General features: G+C 35.3%; 1 pseudogene; it reads right to left on the bottom strand.

The window, feature by feature from the left end:
• Window positions 1–1566: 1566 nt before the first annotated feature.
• On the bottom strand, window positions 1567–2859 carry LOC140512219 (keratin, type I cytoskeletal 18 pseudogene; annotated as a pseudogene).
• Window positions 2860–17587: the final 14728 nt, after the last annotated feature.

Genomic DNA, 17587 nt, shown 5'->3' on the forward strand with positions numbered 1-17587 from the left:
CTTCTTTTTTTGCCTGCTATTTTCACTTTAGTTCTTGTCTTTCTGAACTGAAAGATAATAACTGGGCAAAAGAGGCTGAAATACATAAGAAGTTAATTGGAATGCAAGTTTCAGCAAGCTTAACTTTGTGTAAAAGTTAGTGAGTGAGTTTTCTTACAAACTTTCGATTATCTAAACTATTGCCTTCAAATACTCTCTTCCTTTTTAAAAAAAAATGATTTTTCTAAAACTTAAATGAACAAAAAGAAAAGAAAAAGAAAAAAAACTATAAACAAATACAAAACAAGAAAATAAATAAAACACATCATGTGCACTGCAGAACATAAGAGATAATTCTTGGGAGGCTCTGAAAAAAAGTCTAGGGGAGAAGAGGTATTAGATTGACTACGAAACTGAAGGTCTACAGAGTCGTTGTGTTGATCTCATTGTTGTATGCCTGTGAAACATGTACAGTCTACCAGAGCCATGCCAGGAAACTGAATCACTTCCATCTGAACTGCCTAAGGAATATTCTGATGATCACCTGTCAGGATAAGGTTCTAGACACTGAAGTCCTTGTTCAACCTGAACTGCCAAGCATTCAAACTATGCTTCAGAGGTTGCAACACCAATGGGCTGGCCACGTTGTTCAAATGCATAATGTATGCTTACCAAAACGACTATTTTATGGAGAATTCCTATGGGGCAGGCGATCACATTGTGGTCAGAAGAAGCGATACAAGGACACTCTCAAGGTCTCTCTCAAGAACTTTGGATTTGACTGTGCAACGTGGGAGACACTGGCACAGGACTGCTCAGCATGGTGTGCCCACATCAGAAAGGGTGATGTGCTCTATAAGCAAAACAGAATTGAGACAGTACAAAATAAACACAGGATGCAAAAAATTGGAGTATTCACCCCAAACATTCATATGGACTATCTGTGCCCACCCTGTGTTAGGGCATTCCGGACACAGTGAAACTTCACTTTATCATGGTGATGTCATTGTGGTCCTTTTGGAAAAGGAAGGACAACCACCAACCATTACTTAACCTACACCCACTCCAAGGACCTTCCTTATCATGCCATATCCCTAATTCTAAACACCCCTCTATAGCCCCCTTCGACCAAACCTCTCACTTTCTCCTCAAATTATTCCTTCTTATCCTCCGAAGGATTCCAAAGTTATTCTCCCACTTATCTAAACAGCATTCTATACCCCACCCTTAATTTGTTCTTTTATTTTGTCCTCTAGAGATCCCTCCCTATTCCTCTCCTCCCACCCTATCCTCTAGCATTTTATTTCTTCCTGAATTTGGAAGACTTTTATAGGCTTCTGGAAAGTATATTGTTCCCTCTTGAAAGCAATCCTGATGACAGTAGGTTTCTGAAATCAATAGTCCTCCTCCCCCATCTAATTCCCCCATGCCAATTCTTTCCCTTGCGTCTCATTTGTATCAGATAATTACTCATTTCAACTGATCTAAACAGTTTTACTTTTTAAAGTAGTATAATACTCTAGTCTATCCTAATGTTTTTTTTTTTTCTAGGTGATCAAAGAGTCTCAATTAACTTCCTGACTCAGCCTAGGTCTTCAGTTTATGACCATAATGCTGCAGGACTTCTGTGTCATTGATCTCTTCCATTACTTTTCTATCTACAATCCTCCCAATTCTGGTCTTATATAAGAAACTGCTCCTGTTGTCAAAAGCATGCACAAGATTGAAGTCTTCCCCCTTCTTCAGCAGGTTTGATAGGCGTTGATTTCTGCTTTCAGTTTGACCCTAGTATTGAACAAGACCTCATATTCCTGGGCTTGGCAGTACCCTTCTATAAGTGTCTGCCCCAGATCTCCCTCCAGGAGAGGGCTGTATTGATCTGCTCCATCTCCATCTAGATAGTGAAGCGGGTCTCCACCTCCCTCCTGCTGTCCTCCAAGCTGGTTTTTAGATTTTGAAGGGAGTCCAGGTCAATCTCCAAGGATTGGAATATACGCTCTGGGGCAGTTTTTCCACCTGCTTCTACCTCCTCAGATCCCATGTTGATGGTTATGGTACTCTCCTAAATCTGCTGCAACAAGTATTTATCAAGCTCCTCTATGTTTTTCTGAGTTAGAGTGTTATATTGGGCTTGGATATCGACCATGACTTTGCTCAAGTCCTGAGATTTGGGAGAGTCCACTTCCATGGTCATCCTAGAGCCTGTGATTTGGGCTTGTAGAGAATTCACCTCCTCCTCATAGTTGTTCTTCATAAAGAGTAGCTCTTCCTTCAGAATTTTAATCTCTATCTCCAGTTGTAGACTGGTTATGTTGGTGTCATCAATGACCTTATGGAGACTGTTAATGTCACTTTCTACAGGCTGTCTCCTGGCCAGCTCTACTTCACACTTGACTCTGAAGTCATCAGCTGCTAGACTGGCATTATTGATATGTAGGACAATTCTGTCTTTTTTCACTGAACTTGCATAGATCTGCACCACAGATCCTCAATCATCTTGAAAAAATGCCCCCATTCTCTAAGCCGAGGTCCCTTGTTGTCCATATGCTCCCTGATTTTTTTCTTCTAGTTTGTGATTTCCCATCTCCAGGCTCTGCACATGCCCCAGATAGGAGGTGAGATGGTCGTTAAGCTCCTGTATGGTCTCCATCTCCTCCTGGTACCCCCAATCCCGACCAGTCACCCCATCATGTTTTCAGTCCCCCATGCCCCACAGAAACTGGTGGTGCAGACCATGGGCATTTGGGACCCAGAGCCACCCGCGCTTTCATGGACGCTGACGATGCTGCTGGCTGTCTGGACAAGGTGACTGGATACCTGGATTGAGTCCAGGGAGCAGTAGTTGGTGGAGAAGATGGTAGAGATGGTACTGAAACTCATGATGTCTGTGGAAGAGAGCTGGAAGCAATCAGAATAGTCCTATCCTAATAAACTACATAATAACTAATAACAATCTTAGACATATGTTTAACACTTCATATACAAAAAAGGTAAAGAGTCTGTCCTTACTGAGACCCCTGTAATTAATCTTTGATAGGTACCTTACATTTATCTTGGTTCTTTCATGTCAAATCTTCTATTAAATTCATAATGTTTTTCTTTTTTTTCCCTAACAAAGTCCTGAAATTCCGACTGTTCATTAATTGTCTATTTTTTTTTTTTAATTCAGGACTGTGCTTAGCTTTGCTGGATATGATATTTTAGACGAGAACCCCAGTTATTTTGCTCTTTAGTAAATAGTGTTCCAAGACCTACTGGCTTTTAATGTTGCTGCTTGTAGGTCTTGTGGAAACTAATTGTGCCACCACAATATTCAAAGTAGTTTATTATTTTTTTTTTTTGCTCATCATATTTTATCCTTGAGATGGGGATTTTGGAAACTGACTTTAATATTCCTTTGGGTTTTCCTCCTATGATCTCTCTTTAGTGGTGATTGTTGGTTTTTTTTTTTCCTTTTTCTGCTCTCCTCTCTTGTTCTAATGGTTCAAGACAATTTTCTTGAATTATTTCTTGTATTATTGCTTCAAGACTCTTTGATGTTTTGGATCATAGCTTTCAGATATTGCAGTTATTCTTATATTTTTCTCTTCTTGATCTGTTCTCCACATCAATTGTTTTTCTTATGAGTTGTTTCACATTCTCTTCTGTTTTTTCATTCTTTGTATTTTGTTTTATCATTTCTTGATCTTTTATAACCTCACTTGCTTATCCTTGCCTTATTCTGATTTTCAAGTAGTTGCTTTCTTCTTTAAGACACTGAATCTCCTTTTGTAATTGGTTGACATTCTTTTCATAATCTTCTTGTTTTTCTTGGATGGGTTTTATTCTCCTTTCTAGTTTTTCCTCAGACTCTCTCATTTGATTTTTTAAAGGGTTTTTAAAATTTCTTTTGGGCAGGTAAGCATTTGACATTCTTTTGGATATAAGATGGTTCCGTCAGTTCAATATTCTCCTCCGAAGATGAACCCAGCCATCTTTATTTCCATAGTAATTCTGTATGGTTGGATTTTTTCTTCTTTGCTGTACATTTTTAAATTTGCTGTAGCTGAACTTTCTGTAATTTCCTCTATTGCTGGGGTTGAAGAGATGGTGTCTCTGCCCTCAGATCTTCCTTCAGTTCTTCCCGCTGGCCTGGAACTGGAATCAAGACCTCTAACCTCCTGTAAGTGCCTACAGACAGCAGTGTGTCTGCCACAGTCCTTCTACACTCGCCAAACATGTGCTTGTCAGGGGTTTGGAACTCTCGGGTTATCAGAATCATGGTGTCCTTGAGAGAAATCTCTTGGGACATGCAAGAAGTCCTTGCATGACTTACGTGATGGACCACCCTTATGCAATAACTGACCTTCACAATTATCTTGAGCAAGAGCAATAACAGCCAAGCATGTAAGCTCAGCACACAGAGTATATGAGCTTCTTGCATGTATGGAAGTAGAATTCCTATATATAATCTGAGCTAGCTGAGAATTAACTGAGTGCATACTATCCTTGCTCCCGCCTCATTCATTCATGCCAGGAAGAAAGAGGACTCAACATGTGAGAATTCCTTCTCGTCGCTGGCTGTGTCTCTACAGCACAGCTGGGTTTGGCATTCCTTGTAAGCAGAGGATCCCTCAGTCTTCCTTGGCTCAAACACCCAATTCTTTTGACTGTCAAAGGAGTAAAAGTTCCAGGGGCTGGGGCAAGGCAGTCTCCCAATACAACACTCAATACAACAAACTCTTCACAGGAAACAAAGCTTCTCCTGAGTTTTTTCTTTTGATCTTTTTTGATTGTCCCAGAAGGACCATTACTCTGCCCCTACTCATTTGTTTGTAAAGCTCTATGTTTGCTCTGAGGTGCTATTATATCTTTTTGTATGAGGGAAGATTATAACAACTTAGAATATTTTTAGCCTACTTTGCCATCTTCCCAGAATCCTCTCCTTCTCTTCTATGCCATTTTTCCTTTTGTAAGATAAAACTTTGCAATACTAATGAATCAGGGTATATACATATATTTATATATATTTGTATATGTATATATATATATACATATACATATATGTATATGTATACATATATATGTGTATATGTACACATATATATGTATACATATACATATATATATTTATATATACATATATACATATATGTATATATAAAGATGCATTTGGAAGGTTCTGAGTATTGGGCTTCTAGTTGCCATTTAATGATAGTCAATGAACCCTGGAAATTAAGTCATGTTAAATGGAGCAAACTCTTTTACTTGGACAGTTTTAGAATACAACAACAGCAGCAGCAATGGGTCATTGTTAGTGAATGTAATAAGTGCACTTAAAAAAAAAAAACTTGGATTACAAGTGAAGTGAAAATTCTGTTTTGGTTTTCATTGTCTACATTTTAAGCAACAAGTGTGTTAGAGGAAAGAGTGCCAAGAAGATGTTTTCAAGAATGCTGTATAAATCACTTAAAGGAAAAAAGAGACACCCTTCATTTCATTGTCTTTGAGTCATTGTTGGAGTCTTGCTAATGTGGAAACCTTGTGAAAATCAAATGCCTCTTTAAAATGTTTAAAGTAGTTTTAAATCCATGAGCAACAGCTGTCAAGACTTTTGTACTGTTAGATTTGAAATCTGTCACAGGTTTCAGTAATTCTCAAAAGATGTTTGTTGAAATTATTTGCAGTTGCCAAAAAAATATATCTTAAAGAAATGAAAAACAGGAGGCGGTATGAATACTATAGAAAACCGAAGAAGACAACTGATTAAATGTCAGACAAATGCCCAGATTTGCTTCTTGTTGCTCAGTTTTCTAAGATAATGTTTTATTTTTCACTAAATCTACTGAATATACTTTGGATAGTTGAGCATACATTTCTAGTATTTCTCTCTCTTCTCCTGGTAATTGCTTTAATAAAGTTAGAGACTAGTGTAGAGAGGACAAGGAAAAAAGATAGCAAAGGTAGGCACCCATAAAGGCTATCTTCAGGATGGCATTCCACTGAGAGGTGAAAAAAACCCAACCTCTATCAGGTATCAGTTTAAAGAAAATATTGATCACTAAATGACCTTTAATTTTTCTTCCAAATTCTTACCTTCAGAGAGATAAGGCTAAATTTTTAGATTTTTAATATCATGTGAGTTTTGGTTTCTCCTGCAATTACAAAATAACTACATTTTATTTTGAAGAAATCAGATGATAAGATTGCAGATCTATAGCTAAATAAAAATTGAATGCACCATGTAATATTTTATAAAAAATTTGTAGTATGGAGACTTAAGAAACTTTGTTTTGTCTTTCATATATTCTTAAAAAGATATATATGTTTTAATGCTAATATAATGATAAAAAGCTAATATTCAGGGGAAAAAAGAACTCATTTATATTGTCCTTTAAATTTTACAAACCTTTTTCTTTATGACAACCTGATGAAATAAGTAGTATGAGTACTACATTTTTTTCCTTTTTGCAAATGGATAAAACTGAGGTTTTCCTAAGTTAATTAATTTACCTATCATCCATAAATAATAAGTATCTGATTCAGGATTCAAACTTAGTTCCCTTGAACAGGTCAAATGTTACTAACTATTTGTGCTAGAATCATGTTTATGCTATACAGACACCTGAATACATTTTCTGAAAATGTAAGAATTTATTTATAGTTTTCAATATCCACTTTTATAAGATATTGAATTCTAAATTTTTGCCTCTTCCCTGCACCTTTTCCTTCCACAAGAGGGCTGTCTGATTGATATACGCTATACATGTGAGATCATATTATACAAATGTCCACATTAGTCATGGAGTGAAAGAATAACCAGAACAAAAGGGAAAAAAATCGCAAGAAAAATGGTAAAGGAGATAATAATATGCCTCAATCTGCATTGAGATTTCATAGTTCTTTCTCTGAACGTGCATAGCACTTTCCATCATGAGTCTTTTGGAACTGTCTTGGATCATTGTTTTGTTGAGAAGAGCCAAGCATATGAAAGTTGATTATTATGTAATGTTGCTGTTACTGTGTACAATTTTCTTCTAATTCTACTCACTTCACTCAGCATCAAATCATATAAGTCTTTCCAGGATTTTCTGAAGTAGTCTTGCTCCTCATTTGTTACAACAAAACAGTATTCAGTTGCATTCATATACCTCAGCTTGTTCAACCTTTCCCCAGTTTCCAATTCTTTTCCGCCAATAAAAGAGCTGCTACAAATAAGTATATAATTGTGGGAGCTTTTCCATTTTTATAATCTCTTTCACATACAGACAAAGTAGTGGAATTGCTGAATAAAAGGGTATGCAGTTATATAGCCCTTTGGACAAACTTCCAAATTGCTTTCCCAGAATGGTTTCATAAGTTCACAACTCCATGAACAATGCATTAGTGTAACAATTTCCCGCATCTTCCACAACAATGGTGGATAAATCATTTTTCTTTTCTGCCATATTAGCCAATCTGATAGGTGTGAGGTGATACCTTGTTTTACTTTTCATTTTCCTAATCAATAGCAATCTGGAATATTTTTTCATATTACTATAGCTTTATTTTCTTCATCTGAAAACTGCATGTTCATATCCTTTGACTGTTTATCATTTGGAGAATGACTTTAGAAATGAAGTTTTTTTCGGAGACACTGGATGTAAAATTTTTGTTTCCAGCTTTTTAATTCCCTTCAAATATTGCTTTCATTGGCTTGCTGCAAAAATTGTTCCATTTAACGTTATCAAAATTATCCATTTTGCATTTCATAATGTTCTCTATTTCTTGTTTGGTCATAAATTATTCCCTTCTCCATAGATTTGACAGCTAAACGATTCCGTTTTCTCCTAATTTGTTTATGGTATCACTTTTTAAGTCTAAAGTATGTATCCATTTTGACCTTATTGTGGTATACAGTGTAAGATCATGACCTATGCCTAATTTCTGCCAAAGTGTTTTCAAGTTTTCCCAGCAGTTTGTGTCAAATATTGATTTCTTATCCCAGAAGTTGGCATCTTTGGATTTATCAAACAGTAGATTACTGTAGTAATTGATTACTCTTTCCTGTGAACCTAACCTATCTCATTAATCTACAACTCTATTAATGATTACTGATTTATACAACCATTTTAGAAGAAAATAATTTAAAAAATTAAAAATTGAACAGTTTTAGGTCTGGCATAGCTAGGTTCTCTTCTCTCTGACTTATTCTCATTCCATCTCATCTCCATTACATATAAGGCTTATTGATGGTTTAGACAGATGTTACTTATCATTTTAAGGAATAGTCTAGTTATTTTTATGCTCTCTAGTGTTTTAATGGGAATTTTCAGAAAAGCTTTTTCTATATCTATTGAAATAATCATAGGATTTCTGTTAATTTTGTTATTGATGTAGTCAATTGTGCTGATAGTTTTCTTAATATTGAACTAGTCCTGCATTCCTGATATAAATCCTACCTTGTCATAGTGTATTATCCTTGAGGTAAATTGCTTTAATGTAGACTAATATTTTATTTAAAGTTTTTTTGCATCTGTATTCATTAAATAAAATGGTCTTTTTATTTCTTTTTTCCTCGTTTTTCTGTTTTGGCTCTTTCCTGTTTATGTATCAGTACTATATTTGCAACATAAAGTAATTTGGAAGGACCCCTTCTCTGCCTGTTTTTCCAAAGAGATTATATAGTATTACAATTAATTGTTCTTTAAAAGTTAGATAGAATTCTTTTGGAAATCTACCTGGCCTTAAAGATTTTATCTTAGAGAGTTTCTTTCATGGCTTGTTCAATTTCTGTTTCTAAAATGAGGCAATTTTAGTGTTTTATTTCCTCTTCTGTTAATCTGGGAAATTTATATTTCTGTATATGTTCAACCATTTCAGTTAGATTGTCAGATTTATTGGCAAACATTTAAGAAAAACATCTCCTTACTACTGTTTTAATTTCCTCTTGATTAGTGGTCAATACACCCTTTTCATTTTTTGATATTGTTAATTTGTTTTTATTTTCTTCATTTTTAAAAATCAAATTAAACAAAGGTTTATTTACTTGTTTTATTTTTTTCATAAAACCAGTATTGTATTACTTTCAGTTTTTTTAATCTCTTCTTTGATTTTCAGAGTTTCTAATTTGGTATTTAATTGGGAATTTTTATTTTTCTTCTGTTTCTAGCTTTCTAAATTGCACGCCCTATTCATTGATCTCCTCTTTCTCTAATTTGTTTGTGTCAGTATTTAGAGATATAAAAATTTCCCTAAAAACTGCTTTGACTGTGTCCCATCAGTTTGGTATGTTGTCTCATTATTGTCATTCCCTTTGACAAAGTTATTGATTCTTTTTATGATTTATTGTTTGACCCTCTAATTCTTTATGATTGAATTATTTAGTTTTACAATTAATTTTAGTCTATTTTTCATGACCCTTTACTACATGTAATTTTTATTGCATCACGAGGTGAAAAAGTTTCATTTAATATTGCTACCCTTCTGCTTTCAATTGTGCTATTTTTTATGCCTTTGTGCATGGACAATGTTTATGTAGGTGACAATGTACTTCTGAGAAAAACGTATATTCCTTTCTATCGCCATTCTGTTTTTTTCAGATGTCTATCATATCTAACTTTTCTAAAATTCTATTCACCTCCTCAACTTCTTTCTTGTTTATTTTGTCACTAGATTTCTCTAGTTCTGAAAGGGAGAGGTTATGGTCCCCCACTAGAATTATTTTCTATCTATTTCTTCTTGTAACGCACTTAACTGTTCTAAGAATTTGGATGCCACACTACTTGGTGCATATATATTTAGTATTGATATTACTTCACTCGCTGTGTTACCTTTTAGCAAGATGCAATTCCTTCCTGTCTCTTTTATTTAGATCTGTATCTACTTTTTCTTTGTTTGAGATCAGGATTTCTATGCCTGTATATATATAGAGTATATATATATATATATATATATATATATATATATATATATATATATATATATATATATATATATATATATCTTCAGCTGAAGCGTAATGAATTCTACTCCAGCCTTTTAGCTTTATCCTGTTTATGCTGTATTCTGTTTCAAATCTGTTTCTTGGAAACCGCATATTGTAGGATTAGTTTTCTTTTTAATCCATTCTGTTATCCACTTCCATTTTACGGGAGAGTTCATCCCATTCACAGTCACAGTTATGATGACTAACTGTGTCTTTCTCTCCATCTTATTTACCCTCCTCCTGTTTAGCCTATTCTGTTATTTCTCCCTTTCTCTCCTCACCAATATTTTGCTTCTCAGAACCCCCCTTTAAATCTGCCCTCCCTTTTATCCTAGTCTCCCTACCATTCAATAGAATTTGTCTACATTACTCCTTGGAATTTTCATTTTGTGATCTCCTTCAGAAAGTAATTGATGGATTCTTTCAATGACTGTTTTGCCCTCTCATTCTAGGACATCTGGGTGGTTTTCCTTACTAATTTCTTGAAAGATGCTGTTCAGTCTCTTTTGGTAATTGTGGCTTTTAGGTAGTCCAATAACTCTGAAATTACCTTTGCAGCATCTATTTTCCAGGTCGATTGCTTTTCTAATGAGGTAGTTTATATTTTGTTCTTTTTTATGCCTTTGATTTTGATTGACTGATGCTTGATGTCTGGTAAAATCAATACCTTCCACTTGACTAATTCTAATTTTAAGAAATTATTTTCTTCAGTTAGTTTTTGTAATTCCTTTTTCATTAGGCCAATTTTACTTTTTAAGGAGTTCTTTTCTTCAGTCAATATTTGGGGGGTCCTGGTGTAGGTGCTTGCCTCATTCACTACTCTGTGGCTCAGGACCTCCTACTGGTTTGCTCAGGTGGAAACTACTGCTGGTTTGCTTCAGAACTTCCTGTCCTGGACTACAATAATCTTTTATACCAATGATGTGGAGCTTCTTTGCTATCATCCAACTCTCCTGGACTAAAAGACTGATGTGTGTGTGTGTGTGTGTGTGTGTGTGTATCTGTGTGTTGCGGATATATTATAGATAAATTCAAAGATAGTTGAAGCAATGAATAATAAAACAAAATTCCCTGTCTAAAGAATAATCTTAAAAAAAAAATCTTTAAAAATCTGATTACATATACTTTTCTTTTCCAAACCATTGACTCTGTATTTCTTTTCCTAATCAATTTATCTGGTGCTGAGTAGGGGTCCGAGTGGCAATGTCTTTTGTGTTTTGAGGTCAAGTGTTTTTTTTGTTTTTTTGATTTTTTTTGCATTTCCCTGTGCTACTATGAAGCACATGGAGTCCACTGCTGGGGGGCACTTGCCTCCCTGGGTATATGCCAACGTCTGTGGTGGTTTTCTCAGCTGGGGTTTGCTAGTTCCCTTGGCAGTAGTAAAGCATACGGGGGTGCTGGTGCTGGTGTTTGCCTGATTGACCATTCTGGGGCTCAGGATCTCCCACAGGTTTGCTGAGGTGGAGCCTCTTACTGGCTTACTGGCACGCCTCTTGTTCTGAACTGCACTCACCTTTTACAGCAGTGATATGGACCTTCTTAGCCTATCCTCCAGTTCTCCAGAAACAAAAGATTGCTTCACCCTGTCTTTCCACTGTCTTTCTATTCCAAGAGCTGTTTCGAGGCACTACTTTGTGCAAGTTTGTGGATGAGAAAGGGAGAGGTGCAGTGGGTTACTCTTTACTCCACTACTTTGGTTCCTCAAATTTAAGAATTAAGCAATGCTTTAAAAAACTACTTTCCTTTGAATAAGAAAAAAAGTGTCTTATGATCAAAGATCACAGCAGATGGCGACTGCAGGACTGAAATTTAAAAAAAAAAACAAAAACATTCCACTTCTTCCTTGGAAGAAAGTTTTGTCAAACCTGAACAGCATACTAAAAAACAGAGACCTCATCTTGGACAGACTTTGGGATGTAATGGAAGACAGAAGGATCTGGACCACTATGGTCCATAGGGTCACAAAGAATTGGAAATAACGGAATGAATATACAAGAAAATGTATTGCATTTCTACTATGTGTTTTTTTTTTAAAGAAGAAAACTATGGAATTCACTACACAATTTAATTTAGTGGATGAAAATGACTCCATTTATTCCTAAATCCTCAAAATCTTCTATAAAACTGAATAATTAAGAACAAAACACCAATTCCATAATTATTCTTTCGTTCCTAATTTAAAATTGGAAAGAAGCTTTTGTTACTTTGTACCACTATCTTTTCTATCCTAGAATTAGTCTTGTAACAAGTAGTTGTTTTTAGAAGATTTTGTGTGTGTGTGAGTGTGTGTGTATGTGATGGACACATTATAGATATATCCAAAGTTAGCTGAAGCAATGAATAATGCAACACAATTCCATAGCTAAATAAAATCTTAAAAAAATAACTTTAAAGATTTGACTGTATATACCTTGTCTTACCTCACTCTTTTTATGCAATAGCTAGTCATTACAAAAGTAATATGCCTAGCTTATTTTCATTCTTCAAAGAAAGACAGTATGTTTTCTTCAGTTACGTTCATCAATTTTCAAACTTTCTGAAGGAGTACTTGGATTTATGTGCAATATATAGTAGTGTGCTCTATTAACTACCAGGGATTAAGAATGACCTTTCAAAAAGCAAAAAAAAATATAATAGCTGAATATAATATTTATTTTCAATATATAAAACACAGCTCAACTACATTGCTCTCTCTTTCTATTTATATTAAAAATGTAATGAGAACTTGTGAGTATTTGGATAAGGGGAAGGGAGAAATTCTTAATAAGGAGTTGCTAGGTGCCAATATAAAAATGAATGTTATGCAAGATTCTGATAATCTTTTTCAAACGAATTAATAAAGGACACTACCAACTGGAAATATATACAGAAATGACAACAAAACTGCTTCAGGCTATAAGATAAATTTCAAATAAATCTGAATCGTATAAAAAATTAAGACACATTAGCCAAGTTAGCGTATTTCCCTTCTCATAAAAAAAAAAAAATTAAAGCAAACAAATGAAAGTATCCCTATATGGAATTCTGAATAGTTTTTGGTACATATGGCATATTATATTTCATAACTGATATATTCACCATTATTTCAAATGAGTATTTTAAAATATACATGTATACATACACTTGTATGAATACACTTATGTCTCATCATTTTGAAGCTTCAGTGTAAAGTCTCCCAGTTATTGCCATTCTGAAATAGTTTTTAAATACAGTCATAGTTTTCTTATTTATCTCTATTAAACTCTCTCCACCTCTAATCTGACATCCCCTACTGCTACTGGGGATCTTGAATTGGCTGACTTGTAGATTTGTTAAACATAGCATTTGGAAACAACTTATTATTCCCCTCACCAAAAAATCAAAACCTTCCCCTCTTCCTAACTTCCTCTTGGGGGAACTATCATGACCCTTGTAGCTCAAACTAACATACTGGATGTCATCCTTTACTTCTAAGTCTCTCACGTAGCATAGTCAATTATTTAACCACTTATTTTAATTTACTTTCATAACATCTCTCTTCTATTCCCTTTTCCTCAGATAGTGCTACTACTTAGAGCAGGTCTTCATTTCTTACTTATTGAATAACTTAAAAACCTTCTGGTTTGTATCCTTGCCTCAATTATCTCCTCACACCCATCCATTTTCCATTCACATATCAAAGTGATTTTTCTAGAGTGGAGGCCTGACCATATCAAATATGAAATCCTTTGCTTGACTTGTTTCCCCTGGTTATTTAAATATTTTCAGAACAAATCCGTCAATTAACAAATATTTATTAAGTATTTATTATGTTACAAAGACTAAGAAAATTACTAAGGGAATGACAAACAAAAACAGTTTTTTTCCATTGTAATGAATTAAGATATTTTTAATTTTCAACATTGATTTCTATGTCCCATTGACTGTATATCTTATTTCCTAATTTCATGTAAAAACAATTTTTAATATTTGTTTTTGAAACTTTGAACTCCAAAGCCTGTCCCTTCTTCCCTCACCCCCCACCCTCACTGAGAAGGCATGCAATTCAATATAGGTTATACACATTTGGTTATGCAAAACACTTCCATAGTAGTCATGTTGGGAAAGACTGTATTTCCTTCCATCTTATCCCACCCCTCATTTATTATAATTTCTCCTGTGACTCTGACCATTTTCAAAAGTGTTTACTTCTGGCTACCCTCTTCCTCAAAATGCACTCCCTTCTATCTGTCCCCCCCTCCCTACCTTATCACCTTCCCCCTTATTTTCCTGTATGGTAAGATACATAACTGAGTGTGTATATTACTCCCTCCTTAAGATAAATCAGATGAGAGTAAGGTTCACTCATTCCCTCTCACCTCACCCCTATACCCCTTCATTTTGATACATTTTTATTGTCTCTTTCATATGAGATAATTTAATCCATTTTATCTCTCCCTTTCTCCTCCTCCCAATATATTCCTCTCATCCCTTAATTTCATAATTTTGCTACATATCTAAATATAGAAAGATATAGATAAACATACATAGAAGAAAGATAGATAGACAGATATGTCCTCTAACTATCCTAACATAGAGAAAGATATCATGAGTTATAAATATCATCTTTCCATGTAGTAATGAAATATCTCAACATTAATAAGTCCCTTATCACATCTCGTTCCTGTTTACATTTTCATACTTCTTTTGATTCTTATAATTGAAAGTCAAATTTTCTGTTCAGTTCTGGTCTTTTCATTAAGAATGCTTGAAAGTCTTCTATTTCTTTGAATATCCATTTTCCCCCCTGAAGGATTATACTCAGTTTTTCTCGTATGTTGCAAATGCAATATTCACAGCACTGGTGATGACTATGAATATGCCAGCGTAGTTCTTAGTCGCAAAATACAAAAGACTCTCTATAGAGGATAGAAGAAAAACATATACTTAGACACCAGAAAATCAAATCCCAGAATGAGAAAGCCAAATTTCTGATGGTGACAAGGAAGTTAATAAACATGACCACTGCAGGGAGCAAAGTAATTCCCAAACTTCCACCTCCCAACCCCCTGCCAAGTGAAAGCAAATTGGTTCCATTGTTTGCATCTATTGGGACAGTAAAAAAAGCATTGGCTAAATCATTACCTGTGTGCAAAATACCACCATATTTCTGAAGCTTTTATATTAAGGTAATGGTATCTAGAACAGCAGCATTCAAGACAGGAGTGATTTTATTCAAATGTCTTTCCATTGTCAGTCTGCATGTCCCATCTGACTTTTTCACTGAGCAGACAGGATTATTCCATCAAGTGGTTGTAAGCGCTAACACCCCTACAGCAACATCTTCCTTTATAGTCCTAGTAATCTCATTTCGACCACCTGGCAGATGATAGTCTTTTAAAGTAATCATTTCAGAAGGTTCAGGTAAAGTGAATGGGTTCATTTTTATTTTACCCACCTAAACTGTTTTAATTCCTATCTTCTCTACCGTAAACTAGTATCTCCCTTTAGGTAAACTTAAAATCATACCTCTCAATATATCTATTCTAATAATGTATTTAAGAATCGGTACAATTACCACAGAATGTCCTTTCTTAGGTAATTGTCCATTTTTAATCCTTAAATTGATTTGTCTGGCTGGTGTTTCAATCCCTCCCAATCCCACCATGGTGATAGGAAGTCCATGTTTAAGCTTATCAGCGTTTCCATGTTTAAGAAAGGCCTTTGTCACAGTATCTATTAATGCCCTAGTTACAGTATTTGATCCATTTTTTCCAACATATGATCAAATTGATAGGGGGTTTGTAATCTCATCTATGTATTTTCTTAACCTGAGTTGGGGCTCAGCCAACTTCCTATTCTCCCTGAAGGTGCAACAAACTTGGATACAAGGGATCACCAGGATATTTCAGTGCAGTTATTGCTTCTCTATTTGTCTAGTATTAAGTCCCTTTTCTCAGGACATGCTGTATATTTCATTAGTTGGAATGACATCTATGCTTCCAAGATCTACTCCTGATCTCAGTAAAGAAATAAATAATTCTCTCCTTGTTAATTTATTCTGATTTAGAATGTTCTGGCCATTTACTCTTCTCTCTGTAGGAATTTTGTCTTTTGCCCAGTCCCCTAAGTCACTTAACTATGAAATCTTGTCCAACAACTCTGAAAGTGGGTGACTTGTTTCCCTAATTATTTGAGTCAAAATAAAATGCTTGTAGGTAGGAGGAGCTGTCTTCACTATTACATTCCTGTGGGAAATTCTAAAGTGGTATCATAGTATGCATGTCCATTTTTTATCATGATGGCAGTCTTCATTATCTCCTTCTTTAACTTTCTTATACAGACCCTAAATTAATACCAGGGTCTATCTTCAGTAGGTCACATAGAGTCAGACACCTCCTAATGCAGCTTTCTGCAGCCAAAGCTAATAGATTAGTTGTATTGTTACCTCCTTGAATATTGTAATTTATACAGGCTTGTTGTACTGAAGTATTCTAATACTTATAAATTCCAAACAGTCCACACCATCTGCAGATGTACCTCCATCTCCTTCATCACTGATTCTCACCAATCAAGGTATTAACTGTTTTCCCATCTTTTGGGTGAACCAACTCAAAATTTCTGTTACTTCCTGCTGAGTAAAATCCTTAATTATTTCCCTAAACGTTGTGTTACTTCCTTGGTTCTCCTACTTCCACCTCACTATTGGGCATGCTTCTGCCTGAGAAACTTCTCTCTCTAAGTTGATTTCACTTCCTTTGTCACTGAGACAACTAGGCTGGGTCTGTACAAAGGTCATATGCACATTTCTTTTGTCAGCCTTTAGCCTCTTCTGAGCTAAATGAGCAGCCTTTTCTTCAACCTGAGCCTCCTCACCCTTCTCTTGTAAAGTAGAGCTTGAAGGCTGAGAATTCACACTAAAACTAGCTAACTCTTTTTCCATCAGAGTTTTTTCCTTAAACAGCTTGTCTCTGCTTTTACACACCATGTGGTAGCCTGTTAATAAAACCCATCCTCTCCTGCTTACCCCTATAAACTCTTTCCCTGGTCTTATCGGTATTCCTTGCAAACACCTTTCTACATCTCCAGGTTCCCTCTCCTGTAACCTCGCTTCCTGGTTTTCACAAGGTATGGTGTTTTTGGACCATTCTCTGGCTAATGATGAAAAAGTTAAATCTCTCCAACCTGGGATACTAGTTTATTCCTCTAAATCCTTTCTGACTCAAAATAGAGATTTTACAACCTGCAATCCTGTTTGTGAGGTCAAATGAATAACCATGGCAAAATTCACAGCACTATTGGTGACTATAAATATGCCAGAGTAGTTCTCAACCACAAAATGTAAAAGACTCTCTATACAGAAAGCAGGAAAAAAACTCATTTATTTAGACACCAGAAAGCCAAATCCCAGAACCAGAGAGTCAAATCTGTGATAGTGACCAAGAAGTTAATAAACATAATCACTGCAGGGAGAAAAGTCATTCCCAAACCTCCACTTCCCACCCCACACACATTGAGGACCTTCTCACAAGCAAACACTCACGAGCCTGAGCCTAGCCATTTCTGTTGGCCTGTGTCCTTTTCCTTTTGACTCGACATAGTTCACTCATTTCCTCCCGATTCTGCTGCACCCTTTCTGTTCTACCTGTTCAGCAAGCTCTTCCCACATGATATGATTTAGGCTTCCAGGTGATTTAACCAAAT

The sequence above is a fragment of the Notamacropus eugenii genome, chromosome 6 (assembly GCF_028372415.1).
Source record: "Notamacropus eugenii isolate mMacEug1 chromosome 6, mMacEug1.pri_v2, whole genome shotgun sequence".
Classification (NCBI taxonomy): domain Eukaryota; kingdom Metazoa; phylum Chordata; class Mammalia; order Diprotodontia; family Macropodidae; genus Notamacropus; species Notamacropus eugenii.